Here is a 19501-nt window from a genome sequence, read left to right on the forward strand (position 1 = left end):
AAACATGCTAGAGCAATTCAGTAGTTCAAGCAACATCTCTAAAGGAAATGGATAGGTGACGTTTCCAGTCGGGACCCTTCTTCAGACTCTGTGAAGAAGGTTCCCAACCTGACACATGGCTTATCTATATCCTCCGGATGTGCTGCTGGACCCACACTGTTGTGCTAAGCAAGATTCCAGCATCCTGTGTCTCAATATTTGTTTCCCATTTACTTATTCTGTACAAAATTGTAAATTTGAAGTTGCATGTTGTCACATATCTGATACAGACTGAAGAGAAGGAATTGTATGAAGGGAAAAAACAAACTGCTGGAGGAACTCAGCGGGTCAAGCTGCATTTGTGGAGGGAAATGGCCACACAATGTTTCAGGTCAGGACCTTTCTGTAGACTATTTCTTTCCACAGATGATGCCTGATCTTTTCAGTTCCTCCAGCAATTTGTTTTTGCACAGGATTCAGGCATCTACAGTCTCTTATATCTCAGAATTATCTCATGAGTTAGCTGCACATTCCAAGAATCTGTCAGAAATTTCTGAGCTCATTTGCTGTAACCTGCTATTGAGCATGCTGCCAGAGATGACACAACAATGCTGATGGTGAAATTCAGAGAAGTATCTACTTACTTTCTGAGGATCTCCAGAATACACAAAAACTGAAAAATACTGAAACCACTTAGGAATAGGGGACGTTTCAGGTTGAGACCCTTCTTCAGTCTGAAGAAGGGTCTCGACCCGAAACGGAGTTTGAAAAAGGGTCTCGACCCAAAACATCTCCTATTCCTTCGCTCCATAGATGCTGCCTCACCCGCTGAGTTTCTCCAGCATTTTTGTCTACCTTTGATTTTTCCAGCATCTGCAGTTCTTTCTCAAACAAAACCACTTAGGAGATTAGGCAGTTTTTGTGAATAGAGAAACAAGACCCATTAAGTTATTTTGACAAAGGGTTTTGGACTTGAAACGTTAACTGTTTCTCTTTCCAATCAGATGATATTCAATGTTTTACCAGTGTTCAACTGAAAACTTCTTATTTGGAAAGACCTGATTCATATTAGTTATGGCCTATGACTAACAAGGATAGTTATTTGAATGGTGATGAATGACTGCAGAAGTAAATATAAAATAACCTCCATTTATTTTAAATTGGTTGGTTTGCTTTAATATTATAATTGTTTGAAAACATTTACTATTTATGTGTTTTTAAGAATACAATATAAATATAATTATTTTACTTTTCAAAGTGCTTGATTTATTTATAATAGTTTTACATCACTTTGAATGCCAGGGACAATTATATATATTCAAAATCATAGCTATATCTTTGCGGACAAATCGTAAAGGTGTTGCAAGCAAAATGCCAGACAGTTTTTTTTTAACCATATGATGGCTCATCAGTGCTACTGATTTCCTTGTTCAAGTTCATAATGATCACAATGAATGGCGGTGCTGGCTCGAAGGGCCGAGTGGCCTCCTCCTGCACCTATTTTCTATGTTTCTATGTTTCTATGTTTCACATTTATTGCCACATGCACCAATAAGGTACAGTGGAATTTGACTTAAACCCCTGTCTCACGATGCGAGTTGACCCACGAGTTTAAAACAAATTTAACTTGTGGTAACTACGTACAATTAACGTAGCGGGAACATCGGAACTCGTGGACGCAACTTAGCAACTCGTGGCGCTAACGGCAGGTACCGGTGAAACTTGTTAACTCTTGGAAAAATTCAAACATGTTTAAATTTTTCCACGAGTAAAATGTACTGCTGAAGTTAAAAATTGAAACATTTAAACTTGTTGTAAGAATGTAGTGGCCCGTGCGTTCACCTTAGTGTCTCGTGAGTCTACCGTGGGAACTCTTTAACTCAGCGGGCAGGCAGCATCTCTGGAGAGAAGGAATGGGTGACGGGATGACATTTCCAAATTTCTGCTGCGTCTTTGTGCTCCATCTGCTGCAACTTTAAACTGACATATGACAATCTTAACTCTGTGTGTCGACTATCCCATTTTAAACATCATCCCGTCACCCATTCCTTCTCTCCAGAGATGCTGCCTGCCCGCTGAGTGACCATACTGAGGGAATTCCCACGTATATGAAGCAGAGAGAAACGTGAGTTCTACACGGCTCTGCCTGACTTTTGAGAATGGATTCGGTGGTTTGTACCCACTCCCCCTCCCCCTCCCCACCCACCCACCAAGCGCTGCCCCAACTCTCTACCCCTTCTCGTTACAGCGGCAGAAGCGACATTTCCAAGAGAATGGGGCAGAGAGTTGGGGCAGCGCTGGGATGGGAGCAGGGTAGAGGAGGCGCACCAAAGGAACAAACATGTTGATGGCTGCAAGGGGCAGGCGGCAGAGGTCTTGTGCCCCAGCGATGTAGCCCCTGCAAATGCACACACAGAAAGAGAGAGATGAGAGCAGAGAATGATCCCAGCCTAGCTCTGGCATTGGACGGTGCGCATTTTCCCTTTGTAGGTCATATCAATAGATGCAGCCGCACTGAATTCTACCTTTAAAAAGCCGCAGGATGGAGCTGTATTCTTTAACACTGTTGCTTCGCCGACACCGCCTCCTTGTTGCACAAAAGAGCACAATACACAATAGAATATAACATGAACATCCACCAGAGTGGAATCAACTTCTTCATTGTGGTAGAAGGCAACAACCCTGCTAGTCCTCCTCCCCTGTTCATGTGTGGTCGGGGCCATGAACCACACAGTCGCCGTTACAGAGGGCCCGATGTACAGGCTCTCTCATTGGGATGCTCGAAACTCCGAAGTCGGGACGGACATTCCGCAGCTTGGAGGTCCCGAATCGGCCACTTCCTACTGGAGACTGAGGCTTCACGATGTTATAGGCTGCAGATCGGAGCTCTTGAAGTCCACACTGCGCCCACGACTAGAAGCTCCGCAGACCGCGGCTTCAGTATGTTATAGGCCGCAGGCTTCTACTGGCGACCCTCGGCAAGGGCTCGCCCGCTCTGCGTTGGAAGGACACGCCACGCCCGCGGCTAGAAGCTCCGCAGACCACGGCTTCAGGATGTCGGTGTCCACGGGCCAGCAATCGGAGTGGAAAGACCGCGCTGAGCCCATTGCTGAAGCTCTGGACCCGACTCCGTGAAAGGCCGCACGAATCCAAGCTGTTAGCCAGCGAGGCCTATGTCACTGTACAATACCTTGGCATTCTGGGTCACACTGCACCTTTTGATAATTGAAAATCAATAAACTGTAGAAGCTGAAAAACTGAAATAAAAATATAGAATTAGAGATACTAGAGACACTTTTTCTTCTTCTTACGTATGGCGTGCACAGCCTAAAGTTGGACAACTTGTTCTCTTTGATCTTATTTGATTGTGCACGCCAGGTTGATTGCATTCGTCGAAACAGGGTGGACCACGTGAAGGTTGCAATCTCCCACCCCCTAGAGACACTCAGTACGTCTGACAACATCTGTGGAAAGAGGAACAGTTAAAGTTTCAGTTCTGACTATTTCAAAACCTTGAAATTCTCAGAACTATTTCACGTGTAGGATATCTAACGTTAACTGTTTCACTTTCCGCGGATGCTGCCAGGTCTGTTGACTGTCTCTATTTTTCTGATCGTGTGTTTACTGCCGTAGTTTATTGATTTCCAAATATCAACAAGGTAATACCATGGGTCAGGCAGCATCTCTGGAGAAAAGGAATAGGTGATGTTTCCGGTCAAGAACTGAAACATCACATATTCCTTTTCTCCAGAGATGCTTTCTGATCCGCTGAGTTACGCCAGCATTTTGTGTCTATCTTCAATGTAAACCAGCATCTGCAGTTCCTACCTACTCTACAAGGTAATAAGTGTGGTCAGACCCTGAATCGTAAGGTATTATATAGTGGCAGAGTCTTGCACAAGGAAACATTGCACAAGGTAGTGATGGACCTGAATAAGCCCTGCTCATTATGTGGTTGAACAAAAAAAAGCCACACCTCCAGGACATATCAGCAGAGGTATCAATGGACTTTGAATATATACTAGCGCCTCTTGGATTCAAAGAGATGCAAAGCTGTTATAAATAAATCAAGCACTTTTACGAATGGGATTATTACACTGATGTAGTTTTTAAACTCACGTAAACACTGAAATCTTTCAAACAATTATAACATTAAAACAAACCAGCCAATTAAAAATGAATGGATGTCAACGTATCTTTACATCTGCAATCATTTATCAGCATGACTAATCCTTACCTAGACCCAATGTGAATCAGGTCTCTCTGAATAGGAAGCTTTCAGTTTAAGACTGGTGCAGCATTGAAAACCAGCAGATGGACTATGATTAGGAAGAGATTGCGTGTTCGACTCAGATATTAAGGGTCACTCCAGGAAATGAGAGAAGTTAGGTGCTGGGAGCAGTTATGATCATGGCAGTGAGGGGAGGAGAATAATCTAATGGGCCTGTCCCACTTAGGCGATTGTTTAGGCGACTGCCGGTGACTGTCATAGTCTTGCCAACTCGCCGACAATCTGGTGACTGTACTCCATCTTACGACTATGCCCAGACAAGCTATGACAACCTACGACCTAGTCAAAGTCACGCTACGGCAAGCTCCCGGCGACCCAATAGTGGCGACTTAGGACGTCCTCCTTCAACACACTTACGACTACACCTACGACAATCGAAGACAAGCTAAAATAAAGCTACGAGCCTGTAGGTGTCACAATGACCACCAAAGCAATGACATCATCTTATTTTACTATTAAAGGGTTTGCAGGGTAGGATTCCAATCATTGTGAGTCATGACTACCATGAAGAAACGTCAGAGGGCATTGCTCTCAGAAGAAGAAGAATCCATGCTGCTTGCAGCAGTCCTCATGCTTATAGATCCTCAAGACAGAAGCCCAATAAGAGGTCTGTGTGGTTGAAGCCCTTGTTTCAGAGACCCAGGTTGGGCCAGTATGAACCTGATGACTGTGCTCCAGCAAGAAGATCAGGCTGCTTTCAGAAACTTCACTAGGATCCCCCCTGAGCTGTTTCAAGAGCTGATGACACTGGTATATCCTCTCCTGGAGAAAAAGGAGACCTTCATGAGGAAGCCACTTGAACCAGGCCTGCACCTTGCCATCACCCTCTGCTACCTGGCATCAGGACACTCCTACACTAGCCTCTCCTACAACTTTCTTGTGGCCCACAACACCATCACCAAGATTGTCCGTGAGACATGTGAGGCCATCATCAATGCTTATGAAGATGATGTCATGGACTGCCTAGTACACCAGATAAGTGGAAGAGAGTGGCGCAGGGCTTTGATACAATATGGAACTTCCAGCACATATGTGGGACAGTTGACGGCCAGCATGTGGCCATCAGGTGTCCACCCAAGGGAAGTTTAAACCTACTTCAACTACAAGAAGTTCCATTCCATCAAACTCCTAGCTGTGATGGATGCAAACTACAACATCCTGTGTATGGATGTGAGCACACCTGGCAGTGTCGCAGATGAAGAAGGAACAGCAGGCTTTCCTGATCTAGAACCTCTGCCAGGAGAAGACAACCCTGACATCCACTACACACTGTTTGCTGATGCTGCCTTCTCACTCTGGTCATGGATGATGAAGCCATACCCTTACAGGCAGATGTCAAGGGAGCAGAGGATCTTCAACTACAGGCTGTCCAGGGATAGGAGGGTCGTGGAAAACGCCTTCGGCATCCTCGCCAGCAGAGTCAGATTGTTTCCGACTACGATGGAGCAGGAGCCCAAAAATGTGGAGATCATTGTGTACGCAGCATGTGTCCTCCACAACCTGATCCGTAACAGAAGTGCAGCAGCAGCAGTCATGGAGGAGGGTGACCGGGTGGACAACCAGGCAGGCAACATCACACCAGGCACATGGCGAATTGGAGGACAGGATGCACCTACGGTGCCACTGGAGAGATTTCCAGGAAACACTGGCAAAAAGAGAGCCAAGGATCAGAGAGACCATTTCTGCACTTACTACAACTCCGAACTAGGCAGTGAACCATGGCAGAACGACATTATCTGAAGACCAGCAGCAAACATCCCACACCACAAGCAGAAGTCCACCACTCCAGGAAGAGAGCCAACTACAGACCATAAGATTAGTCCCTTTTCAGGATCACCCACATCTGGAAGTGGCGGCGTTGCCCAAGCAGCTGCGGCTCGCCTGCAGTCCGTCTGTCTTTTACTTTTTTTTTTTTTTTTGTCTTGTTGGACGTGTGTTTTAGTTTATTTCTAGTTGTGTATGTGTGGGGGACGGGGGAAACTTGTTTTAGTCTCTTTCTTCGGGGGAATGCAGCCTTTTCTTTGTCATATCCCCGTCCCAGTCTCCGTCTGCGCTGAGGCCTAATCGCGGAGCTGGAGGCCTCCAACTGGAACCGACCTCGAGGCTCCGGAGGCAGAGCCAGGACTCACCATCGCGAAGCTGACCAATGTCGGGGCTGTGGTGGCGCTGCGGCGGTGGCCAGATTTTGGAGCCTCAGAGGTTTCGAACGCGGGCCCAGTGGACGACAACATCGGGAGCTCGCAGGTCCCAGGTTGGTGACCGAGTCTCCAGAGCTCCCGCAACAACAGCTTCGTTCGCTGGACTGGAGGGCGGCAGCTTCATCCGCCCCGGGCTGCGGAGTTTGAACCGGCCCGTTCGCGGAGCTCGGATTTGGCCACGGAACTTACCATCACCCGGCGGGGGGGCCCAACATCGAAAGCCTGGATCGCCTCAACGCAGAGGGAGAACAAGGAAGGAAGAGACAAGGACTTTAAGACTTTTCCCTTCCATCACAGTGAGGAGGTGCCTGGTAGACTCACTGTAGTGGATGTTAAACTGTGTTCATTGTGTGTTCTGTTATTTAATAGTAAGATTAAACGAGAACTTACCAGTTTGAAGTTTGATCTGTATTTTATGAGGAGTTACGATGAGGGATTACGTGAAGAAGCCCGCCAGGACGCAGGCGTGTCATTCTTCAAAGCAGCGGTGTGAAATCACAGATAACTGTAATGACTAAACATAGTAAGATTAGAGAAGAGGTACCAGTTAAGTATATGATCAGGGTGGGAGTGGAGGGCACGTAATCCCTCATCGTAACTCCTCATAAAATACAGATCAAACTTCAAACTGGTAAGTTCTCGTTTAATCTCACTATTTTACTTCGGAGTCACGTGAGTGACTACGTGAAGATTTTAAAGCTCTGTGATTTCATGCCGTGGAACGAGTCCATGCATCACGTCTGCCTTGACTGTGGGAGGAATTGTGTTAACATAATTTTGACATGAATTCGACATTGAAATCATAAAAATGTTTAACACAAGTTTATAACCCCTTTTTATGGGTTTAAATTAATTTACAGAACTTAAATTGTTTCTGCAAACGTTCCAGGTTTCATTACTGGTTTATTACAAAATAATTGGAATGTTTCCCCTCCAAACCATCCTGCTGCCTTGAGGATTTGGTCCATTGGTACATCCAACTGTATGCTGCCGATGTAGCTGCAGCCCTGGTGGAAAGAGATTTTTAAAATTTAGTATCCACCCTAGCCTGTGTTAGCAACTGTTCCAGCCATCTTGAGATGGTCTGGACCGTCACTCTTGGTGTGGTTGCTAGTGGCTGACCAAAAGTGCCTTTCCATTGCCTCTTAGGATATTCGTTTCCTTCATGTATAACGACAGATGTCTTGTTATACACAGACGGTCATCTGTTGGGTATGACCTAATTGTATATTGAGGCCTGCTGATCCCTTTTCTGTTCTGCTTACTGTCTCATAAATATGAAACTTAATATTTTCTGTTGAGGAAGTCATGTTGTCCAGTCTAGTTTTTGCAGTGACTGTATCCTCTGTGCCCTGACCAATACCATTAGCATGACTGTTTAATGTCAGTCTGTGTAGGGACAGAACTGTTGCTGGAGACCAATTCCTGAGCATCTTCAGGATTATTCTCACATCCCATATTAGGGACTATCTGGTTACCCTCATAGGTTTTGTACCAGTGGCTGAGTCCCAACAGTGTAATAGTCTGTCCCCTGCCATAGGTAAGTCGATAGGGCACTTCTGGCGCAGTTGATGGCACTGTAACTGAGCCCCTCATCATAGTGGAGGCCTGCCAGATATTCCAGAACAGATTGGATGTTCATGTCTCTGATTCCATGTTTGATACCACTGGGAACCATGGTTGTGTAGGCCAATCGGGTACTATCAATACCAGATGCAGAGTCTTGTTGTATTTCCTTAATGCCCGACTGAGAGGCAGGAAAAGGCGGGAATGCGTAAAATAACTTGATAACTGATGGTTAAGTCTGGATGCGAATAAATCGATATCTGGTGTTCCATGTTTTGCTGTGATATCAGCAAATACTATTTTATTCAACGTCCATTTGGTGTTTTTCATTAAATTTGCGTGACCTGGTGTTTGCCACTGAATTTAGTCTTCCTGGTAGGTAAGTGGCTGATATCCAAATATCTCTCTGGATACACCATTGCCGATTTGTATAGCCAGATTGTCACATGATGTCGATTTGTTTCCACCCTGTGGTTAATGTATGCTACCACGATGGTATGGTATTGGTGGCTCCGCACCCAAGTGCACTGGCATCAGTTTGTAGTACCATGGAAAGGTTACTGACAATGCTTGGATAGGAACAAGGCCAGATGTTGTCTATCCACCATTTTAGTTCCATTTTAGCTTGATTGGTAGTTTCACAGATCTGTCAAAGTGACCTGCATAGTTTAGAGTGCTTCCAAATTGTGTGGCTGGAAAGGCAGCCATCATTATGCCAATTACTTTAGCTACCAATCTGATGGATGGTTTGCTGATGTCAGTGAGGTTATTGCAAGCCTCTATTAAATCTCTAGCCTTTCCCTTAGGCAGAGTCACCGACATGTGAACTGAGTCAATGGTGAAACCCTAGGTAGTCCATAGTAGTGGAAGACGTTAGTTTAGATTTAACTGGATGAAAAATGAATCCCAGTTTTCCAAATAACTTTTGTGTGGCTGTTACAGTTTGTTTGGCCAATTCCAAAGTTTTGCCCATAATGAGTATGTCATCTAAATATGCCATGACCATGTGTATACGTTTCCGTAGAAACGCTTGGGCTTGTTTAACATTTTTTTGTGAACAGCCTGGGCTGATGATAACCCATTTGGCAGTACTTTATACTGTCAGAGTTGTCCCATCCAGTTACATTTTGAGTAACATCTGTGGTCACCTCGTATAGGCACTGAATGGTAAACATCTTTTAATTCGGTGCTGGCCCTTGAAGTAACCTTAGGGAATTAATTGTTAAGCAATAACAAAGGTATCTATTTTGTCAGATCTATGATGATGCGATGACCATCATCTTGTTTGTTTTGATAAATATATTGGACACAAATTCTAATGGTTCGTGTTGAGTTTTCTCAATTACACCTTTAATGTGAAGCCGCTTCAGTTCAGCTTGCGCTTTTGATTTCCCTTTATCAGAAAGTACGAACATTCGGTTCAGTATATGTTGAACTGGAGGGCTGTACTTGTGTATAAACTCTGTTGTATATCCCTGGATACTGCTTAATCATGCTTCATACATTCAGAAAAGAGTGTAATCTCCACCCAATCTCCGTGCCCATTGTATATTGTAGGGAACCAGACCCACCTACCTCTATAGTTACCAGTGGCAGGTTTACTTTTTGTAGGTTCTTCGCTGTTGTTATAGCGCTGGGGTCTGGATTTTCGGTTTGGTTGGCGTTGGAGGTCCTGCATCTTCCAAGAAGGCCGGCCTGGGCCTAAAAGACTCATGTTTGTGGGTACCGGTCCTTCGAGCTTTCACCAGTTCTGATGGTGGGTGCGTGGGGGTGCTGGGTTCCAGTAGGTTCTCTTGTTCCTGCACCACCTGCACACTTGTCTTTTCTTCTGCGGACTCCGCGTCCAGGTCAGCCCAGAACTGACCAGCAGTGCTCCCCTCTGATGAGGTAGAAGCACTGTGCAACCCTGAAAGAGGTACTGCTGTGGGTTTATCATAGGGCCCACAGTGACCCGACTCCATCTCCTGGAGTCTGTCACGTTGGAGCAAAGCTCCATACACCGCTTCTTTCCGCTCCAGCGCTCTCGGGCGCTGGCCGCCGGGGGTTATTCAAAGTCGGACTCCTCTGAGTCCACGACTTTGTTTGTTTTGTGTCAAGCCTTTCCGTCCGGCCGCGTGGATCTGGCCGGTGCGGAGGCGACATCGGGCACAGCTGGTCCCACTACGGGTGATCCAAGTGCCGCTGGCTGCTGCTGGCTGCCCGCCTCTCCACGGTCCTCCTTCTCCAGCTTTGTCCTTACTGTCCTTCCGTGGAGTGGATATGGCCGGTGAGGAGGACATCTGGCACAGCTGATTCCATCTAGCCCACCAGCTTTGTCGCAGCCCGTTGTTTCTGCACCTGCAATCAGCATGGAAATACAAAAAAGACCGCAACTCTTACCTGCAGGTCCAAGTTAAAATCATTGCTACGGGTGAGCGTCGTTCCATCCCGTCTGCTGCCGTTATTGACTGGTCAAAAGTCAACGGCCCCATTTGAATGGTCTCCCGCCCGGCCGTGTTGTTCTGTCTGGCGCGGGACCAAAAGTCGGCACTGCTCTTCCTATTACGGGAGATAAATGTGCCTTCAGCTGCTGCCGGCTGCCTGCGACTCCGCTGTCTTCCCCAGCCAGCTTCACTAGCAGCACTTGTGGACACTCCTTTGTTCAGCTTCCCCTCCTGTACAGACCCAGCGCGGGGAAACATTAGTTTTGCTCCCTCTCCCGCCCGGCCCGGTGTGGGAGCGAGTCGGGAGAGAAAGTCGGGCACAGCTATTCCTTGCCTTTGGTTGCTGCTGCCGGTGTTTTTCTCCTTTTGTCCCCTAATTTTAACAAGGGGACAGAACACAAATACAACCCACTGTCTTTGTGGGTTGTTGGTTCCGATTTCCTCCACCCGTTTGGGGTGAAGTTTGGCACTCGCTCCTGTTATGGGAGATAGTGATGTCGACGTCCGTTGCTGGCTGTTCAGCGGCAGCTCGGCAGCCTTTCTGCAATCAAGAAAAAAGGTAAGGAAAATTTATCTTACCTGTTGTTGCTGGTTGTTAACCTGCCGTTCTGGAGGAACGTCCTGCCTCCCGCTGTGATTTCCGCAGCCCCACGGACCCATGTAGCGTAGGTCCTTGGGGCTGTTGTCCGAGTTTGTCGGACTGACGGCTCCGGAGTACTTCCTTGTCGGTGTTTTCTCCCCGGAGCTAAAGTCGCACGAACTCCCGCTAAGGGAGACTGTCGTGCCACCGGCCATTGCTGGCTGCCTGCTGCTTGCAGACTCCTCTCCCGCCAGCTTTCAACAGCCTTCCTGTAGAAAAAAGGTAAGTAAAGAAAACGACGTTCCCTTACCTACTGTTGCAGGTTCAAAAATCCTGCCATTTGGGAGGAACGTCCTTCCTCCCGACAATGACGAGCTGCAATGCGTGTAGCGCAATGACACGCATGCGTCCTGGCGGGCTTCTTCACTTAGTCACTCACGTGACTCCGAAGTAAAATTATCTGTTATGACTGCAAGGTATTTAATTTCATTCAAACTAATGTTTGAATGACAATAAAGGATACTTTATACTTTATACTTTATACTTTATCCTCTCAAAACAGTTTAATTTTAAATTCTTGTGTCTGTGTTTGTTTCATTGAGCAAAATATATCAAAATTATTTGCTTTTCAATGCAGTGCACTGCTTGTGTTTGTGTTTGTTTTATTGATCAAAATATATAAAAAGAATTTGCTTTTCAATGCAGTGCACTGCTTGTGTTTGTGTTTGTTTTATTCATCACAATATATAACAATAATTTGCCTTTCAATGCGCTGCATTGCTTGTGTAGGACGCCCCCCCCCCCCCCCCCCCCCACCGACCCCCGCCTGAAGCCGTCCCGTCCCCAGCTGCAGGATGCTCCCCTCCACCGCCCCTTTCCACCCCCCCCCCCCCACCGGCCCCCGCCTGAAGCTATCCCCATCCCCAGCTGCAGGATGCTCCCCCCTCCCCCACCGGCCCCGACAGCCCCCGCCTGAAGTCGTGCCCCTCCCCAGGCTGTAGGACGCTCCTCCCACTGGCCCCCGACAGCCCCCACCTGAAGCCATCCCCCTCCCCGGCTGCAGAATGCAACAAGAGACACAAGAAAGGACTGAACTGAATAAATCTCATCTTTAACATTTAAATTGTTGTTATATTATAAGAGTTATTCACATTTTAAGCTTTAATAAATCCCTTTTCTACTTGCCGTGCCCGTCAGCTGTGCCTGCGCAGTAATGCATGCATGTTCTAAGTCACAATGGGAACCCAATGGGCGGGAATGGCTGTGCCGCCGGAGATCCTCTATGAGTGAGTGCGTGGGGGGGGGGATGGCAAGGGGCGGATTGGGTGGTTGTGAGGGGTGAGGGGAGGCTGGGGGATCAGGGGCATCACAACGGGGACCCATCAGCTGCACATGTGCAGTTGGGGGCTGTGATTGAGTGATGGAATATTGCGTTGGGGGGGCCATGCCTCCCATGTTAGAATGGGACCCAACGGGTCCCACTTAGCTTAGTATTCCTTAAATTTGCTTCCAATACAGTTGGTGGCCTTCCTGATCAGGAAACGCGAGCTCATTTTCTGCCTCCCAAGTTTGGCCGTAGAAGTCTAACTCATGCATCCTTTTTCTTTTAAAGGAAATCTGCCAATGGCAGCAGCACTAATCTCAGAGCAGGGCATGGATGTGTTAGGAAGAACAATTCTTTTAACTTTTAAGCATTTTGCTCCTTTGAGATGGTCGCAAATGATCTACACAGAACCTTGCAGACTGCAGTAAACTGGTTCAGTAATATTGCTCTGGCACATTTTACAAAGGCACAGAGATATCTACAATACAATACAATACAATACAATACAATACAATTTATTTGTCATTTGGACCCCTTGAGGTCCAAACGAAATGACGTTTCTGCAGTCATACATTACAAAAACACAAATACACAACAAAAACCCCCCCGATGTCAGAGTCAAAGTCAAAGCCCCCGGCTGGCGATGGCGATTGTCCCGCGGCCATTAAAGCCACGCAGTTGCAGCCTCCGAAACTCCGGGGGTCGGGTGGCAGCAGCGCTCCACCACCGCTCCACCCGCTCCAGACTCGGCCAGCTCCGCAACAGTGAGGTGAGTAGTCGGCAGCTCCACAACTGGAGCCCCAGGTCATTCCTGTTGGAGGCCGCTCCACGTTGCAGCCCCAACGACAACGGAGACCTGACAAAAAAAAGGTCGGGTCTCCCGTGCAGGGAAAGATTTTAAAGTTACCCCCTCCCCCCCACCCCCCCACACACATACCCCAACAAAAAAAATAACAAAAACTACATAAAAACGAGACAAAAAATAAAAAAACACAGACGGACTGCAGAGGCCGCTGCTGACAAGAGTCGCGCCGCCCACCTAATTTCACTGAATGAGACCTTAGGCAGATCAAATCATTGACCTTTGTAGGGATGGTTAGCTCCCATATTGCTCAGTGCACCATTGAGTTAAATGATATCCAAGTTCACTTCAAAGAACTTTAATAAGTTGTCACTGTGACATTGAGTACAGTATTTCTGTGCTTTTGACCTTGAGTATAGCCTTTCTGTCATGCTTAACAGCACACCAAGCTTTTGAGTGTTATCACCACAATTTTCTTTTTTAATTTTGCTCATTAGCACCTTTATCCATCTACTCTACAGTTGAATTCATGTATCAGCTTACCCTCTGCCAGCAAGCAACTGTGTTCAAATTCTGGTCTAACGGGTTATATGAGTATTTAGAAACATAAAAAATAGGTGCATGAGTAGGCCATTCATCCCTTTGAGCCAGCACCACCATTTAACATGATCATGGCTGATCATCCAAAATCAGTACCCCATTCCTGCTTTCTCCCCATATCCCTTGATTCCATTAGCCCGAAGAGCTATATCTAACTCTCTCTTAAATACATCCAGTGATTGGCCTCAACTGCCTTCTGTGGCAGAGAATTCCACAGATTCACAACTGTCTGGGTGAAAAAGTTTTTCCTCATGTCAGTCCTAAGCCCCTTATTCTTAGACTGCGATCTCTGGATCTGGACTCTTCCAACATCGGGAACATTTTTCCTGCCTTTAGCCTGTCCAATCCCTTAAGAATTTTATATTTTTCTATGTTTACCTCTCATCCTTCTAAATTCCAATGAATATAAGCTCCGTCGATCCATTATTTCATCATATGACAGTCGCACCATCCCGGAAATTAAATTGGTGAAACTACGCTGTACTCCCTCAATAGCAAGAATGCCTATTCCCAAATTAGGAGACCAACACTGCACACAAACATCCATGGGTGGTCTCACCAGGGCCCTGTACAACTGCAGTAGGTCCTACTCACTCCTATACTCAAATCGTCTCGTTATGAAGGCCAACATGCCATTTGCTTTCTCCACTGCCTGCTGTATCTGCATGCTTAATTTCAGATTTGTGTCTGAAACCTTACTATGTGCAGATTCTTCCTGCAAACTGCTCTTCAAATAATGCAAAGAGTAATTGTCTGTATTGCTGCCACCATTTGTAAAATGCAAGATACCATTTCTACCCTTCATCATCTTTTCGTCACCTATTGTGGTTGGAAAGATTCAAATTAGTGAGAACCAAAACAAGAGAGGGAATACATAGCTACATAGACAATAGGTGCTGGAATAGACCATTTAGCCCTTCGAGCCAGCACCAGCATTCAACGTGATCATGGCTGATCACCAACAATCAGTACCCCATTCCTGCCTTCTCCCCATACACTTTGATTCCGCTAGCTCCAAGAGCTCTCTTTTGAATGCATCCAGTGAATCGGCCTCCACTGCCTTCTGAGGCAGAGAATGCCACAAATTCACAACTCTCTGTGTGAAAAGGTTTTTCCACATCTAAATGGCCGACCCCGGGATTTAACCTCGTGAACCTACACTGCACTCCCTCAATAGCAAGAATGTCCTTCCCCAAATTAAGAGACCAAAACTGCACACAGTGCCCTGTAGGACTGCAGAAGGACCTCTTTGCTGTTAGACTCAACTCCTCTTATGAAGGCCAACATACCATTAGATTTCTTCACTGGCTGTTGTACCTGGATGCTTATTTTCTGTAACTGATGTACTAGGACACCCAGGTCTTGTTGTTCTTCCCCTTTTCCTAACCTAACACCTTTTAGATAATAGAAGGTAGACAAAAATGGTGGAGAAACTCAGCAGGTGAGGCAGCATCTATGGAGTGAAGGAATAGGTGACGTTTCGGGTCGAGACCCTTCTTCAGACTGATGTGGGGGTGGGGGGGGGGAGGAAGAAGAAAGGAAGAGGCGGAGACAGGGCCGTGGGGGAGCTGGGAAGGGGAGGGGAATGAGGGAGAAAGCAAGGACTACCTGAAATTGGAGGTCAATGTTCTTACCGCTGGGGTGTAAACTACTCAAGCCAAATATGAGGTGCTGCTCCTCCAATTTGCGGTGGGGCTCACTCTGGCCATGGAGGAGGCCCAGGACAGAAAGGTTAGATCTGGAATGGGAGGGGGAGTTTAAGTGCTGAGCCACAGGGTGATCGGGTTGGTTAATGCGAACTGTGCGGAGGTGTTGGGTGAAGCGATCGCCAAGCCTGCGCTTGGTCTCACTGATGTAGTGCAGTTGACACCGAGAGCAGCGGATGCAATATATGAGGTTGGAGGAGGTGCAGGTGAACCTTTGCCTCATGTGGAAAGACTGCTTTGGTCCTTGGATGGAATCAAGAGAGGAGGTAAAGCAACAAGTATAGCATTTCCTGTGGTTGCAAGGGAAAGTACCAGAGGAGGGGGTGTTTTGGGTGGGAAGTGCCAAATTGACCAGGGTGTAACTCCATTTCTTCCTTTCTTCTTCCTGCCCCCCCACTCCCACATCAGTCTGAAGAAGGGTCTTGACCCGAAACGTCACCTATTCCTTCGCTCCATAGATGCTGCCTCACTCGCTGAGTTTCACCAACATTTTTGTCTACCTTTGATTTTTCAAGCATCTGCAGTTATTTCTTAACCATTCAGAAAATAATCTGCCTTCCCGTTCTTGCCTCCGAAGTGGATAACCTCACATGTATCCACATGATACTGCATCTGCCATGCATCTGCCCACTCACCCAACCTGTCCAAGTCACTCTGAATCCTCATAGAATCCTCTTCACATTTCACATTGCCACCCAGCTTTGTGTCATCTGCAAATTTGCTAATGTTACTTTTATTTCCTTCATCTAAATCATTAATGTTGCGTATATTGTAAATAGCTGTGGGCCCAGCACCGAGCCTTGCGGTACCCCACTAGTCACTGCCTGCCATTCTGAAAATGACCCGTTATTCCCTACTCTTAGTTTCGTGACAGACAACCAATTTTCTTTCCATGTCAATACCCTACCATGTTCTCTATTTTACCCACTAATCTCCTGTGTGGGACCTTACCAAAGGCTTTCTGGAAGTCCAGATACATTACATCCACTGGCTCTCCGTTGTCCATTTTACTTGTTACATCCTGAAAAAATTCCAGAAGATTTGTCAAGCATAATTTCCCCTTCGTAATCCATGCTGACTTGGACCGATCCTGTTACTGCTATCTAAATACGCTATTACATCTTTGATAATCGACTCCAGCATCTTCCCCACCATGGATGTCTGGCTAACTGGTCTGTAATTATCTGTTTTCTTTCTCTCTCATTTCTTGAAAAGTGGGATAACATTCACTACCCTCCAATCCACAGGAACTGATCCAAAATCTATAGAGCATTGGAAAATGTTCACCAATGTATCCACGATTTCTAGAGCCACCTCCTTGAGTACCCTGGGATGCAGACCATCAGGCCCTGGGGATTTATCAGCCTTCAACCCCATCAGTCTAACCAACACCTTTTCCTGACTAATGTGAATTTCCTTCAGTTCCTCCGTCACCCTAGGACCTCTGTTCCCTCGTACATCTGGAAAATTGTTTGTGTCTTCCTTAGTGAAGACAGAACTAAAGTACCTGTTCAACTCCTCTGTCATTTGCTTGTTCCCCATAATAAATTCACCTGTTTCTGTCTTCAAGGGACCCACATTTGTCTTAACTAATTTGTTCCTCTTCTCATGCCTAAAGAAGCTTTTAATATCCTCCTTTATATTCTTGGCTTCATCTTTTCTCCCCATATTGCCTTTTTAGTTACCTTCTGTTGATCTTTAAAAGTTTCCCAATCCTCTGGCTTCCGGCTCATCTTTGCTATGTTATATGTGTTCTCTTTTATTCTTATACTGTCCTTGACTGCCCTTATGCTCAGCCACAGTCGCCTTTTACTCCCCTTAGAATCTTTCTTCCTCTTTGGTATGAAATGATCCTGCATCTTCTGGATCATTCCCAGAAACACCTGCCATTGCTGTCCCACTGTCATCCCTGCTAGGGTCCCTTTCCAGTCAACTTTGGCCAGATCCTCCCTCATGCCAACATAGTCCCCTTAGTTCAACTGCAATACTAACAATTCCGATTTTACCTTCGTCCTCTCAAATTGCAGATTAAAACTTATCATGCAATGGTTCCTTTACCTTGAGTTCCCTTATCAAAGGGAACTCAAGGTAATTTAGTGTTCATTATACAACACTAAATTCAGAATTGCCTTCTCCTTGGTAGGCTCCAGTACAAGCTTCTAAGAATCCATCTCAGAGGCACACCACAAATTCCCTTTCTTTTGGGGTTCAGTACCAACCTGATTTTCCCAGTCTAGCTGCATGTTGAAATCTCCCATAACCACCACAGCGTTACCTTTGTTACATGCTAATTTTAATTCCTGATGCAACTTGCACCCTTTCTCTGGCTACTATTTGGGGGTCTGTAGATAATTCCCATTAGGATCATTTTATCTTTACAATTACTCACTTCTATCCATAATGACTCTACATCTTCTGATTCTATTTCAGCCCTTGCAAGGGACTGAATTTCATTCCTTACCAACAGAGCAACCCCACCCCCTCTGCCCACCTGTCTGTCTTTCGATAGGACGTATACCCCTGAATATACAGTTCCCAGCTCCGATCCGCTTACAGCCATGTCTCTGTAATTCCCATAACATCATACTTTCCAATTTCTAACTGAGCCTCAAGCTCATCCACTTTATTTCTTATACTTTGCGCATTCATATATTACACTTTTAATTCGGTATTCACCTCACCTCTCACATCGGTTCCTATTTCACCTGACCTTACCCTCTTATACCTTCTTGAACTTTCTGTTCCATTAATTCAAGTCTTTCGTAACTTTTCCTGTACTCTCTTCCCCTTTAACTCCATTCTTAAACTCCCAATATGTCAACCCCTCCCCCTGCTATTAAGTTTAAACCCACCCATATAGCACAAGTAAACCTGCCTGCCAGAATATTGGTCCCCCTCCAGTTAAGTTGTAACCCGTCCCTTTTGTACAAGTCACCCATACCCCAGAAGAGATCCCAGTGGTGATACCTTCACCACCAATACTTCAGTCACCAGTGGTGACAAAGTCCATCACTCCTTCCTATGAAGGCAGCACTGTCTCCTCAAAGGATGTTAAATTGCCTTCCAATTATTTGTTTCATCAGCAAGATAGAAGGCAATGTATCAGTGACTCTATAGAAATGTTTTTAGATGATGTACAGTTGTGGTTAAATGGTTACACATGAGGCCATGGTGTGAATTATGGATGCTCAGACTGCAACAATTTGAGTTATGAAAGTAAGATACTGCATAGATATGTCCTGGTTGTTCGAGATTGTTGCTATTTGAGTAAGGTGAGTCATTATTCTTCATTCCATTCTGTATCTGCAAAACGTTGAACAACACTTCAATTATTAACCCTTGGCAGTACTTGTACTCCTGATAATAAGTCAGTGGGACCTTGTGGCCAACTGCAGGAGAGAAACATTCCCCCTCCCCTTCTACCAACATCTTCTGCGGTGACTAACAGAACACTGCCTGGAAATCTTGGAGACCACACACTTCTGTAGTTAGATTTTGATCAAAATGTCCTTTAAATAAACTTCCATGTCTTGTGACAGCCACAGATTACTTCTGATAAAGGCTGTATTTAACTAACTCTGGAAGCTCTTGCTGTTTGGCTTCCCACAGATGTGTACAGCTAATGATCATCATGGGTGGTACAGGCTGCATAGAGATATCATTCAAAAGGCCAACAAGCACTAATTTATTGAGCTGTCTGAAATCCAGTGAAAGGCGTAGGTTTTTAATGTAATGATTCCGATGCCAAACTGGCTGTTGTTTGTATTAATGACAGTAGTTCACAGAATTCCAGATTAGAGTTGACGCAAATCTCCAAGGATTACATTAACCAATTTCTCCAATTCCGTATTTAGATCAAAGTTTCATAAAGGGAGTGCCTACTGTTCTTTTTGATTGGGATATTCATGTGAGGAAAACTATGAAGTGTGTCTAATCACCTGGTACAAATGTAATTGTTTGTGCTATCATGAGATGAGAAGAAATAAAGTGCAAATTAATGGAAATTCTAAAATAAAAGCCCAAAAACCTGGA

This window comes from Amblyraja radiata, chromosome 6 (genome assembly GCF_010909765.2).
Source record: "Amblyraja radiata isolate CabotCenter1 chromosome 6, sAmbRad1.1.pri, whole genome shotgun sequence".
Classification (NCBI taxonomy): Eukaryota; Metazoa; Chordata; class Chondrichthyes; order Rajiformes; family Rajidae; genus Amblyraja; species Amblyraja radiata.